Genomic DNA, 497 nt, shown 5'->3' with positions numbered 1-497 from the left:
TCTACACGTTGCAAAGGTTTTCACTCAACTTTTCATTTTTCAATCGTACCTTTTTAAACATTTTCATTCAGCCCTTTAGGTTTCGCTCACGCCTTCTTAAACATTTTCATTCAACTTTCAAGATTTCTTCCAAACCTCTTTAACATATTTACAATTTTGTTTTATTTTTCAGCCAACACCCCTCTTAAACATTTTCATTTTACTTTCCAATTAACTGGAAAATAAACAGAAAAAGTAATCAACTGTATTATTATTATATATTTCGATTCAGGTAGATTTGGTTTCTAATTTCCGGTGTCCCCTTGCAGATATTTTTTTGAAAGATCTTTGATTAATTTCTTGGCTTGATAATCAGTGAATCAAGATTAGAAACAAAAAAATATTGAGGAAATAATAGATCCTTTTGATCATTCGTACTACAAGCCAACTGGAATTCCCACCGAGTGATATGCTGTTATTACATAAGATAACACCTTTTTTCTCTCTCTTTTTCTTAC

Source organism: Penaeus monodon, chromosome 23 (genome assembly GCF_015228065.2).
Source record: "Penaeus monodon isolate SGIC_2016 chromosome 23, NSTDA_Pmon_1, whole genome shotgun sequence".
Classification (NCBI taxonomy): Eukaryota; Metazoa; Arthropoda; class Malacostraca; order Decapoda; family Penaeidae; genus Penaeus; species Penaeus monodon.
This window is presented reverse-complemented; position numbering follows the sequence as displayed.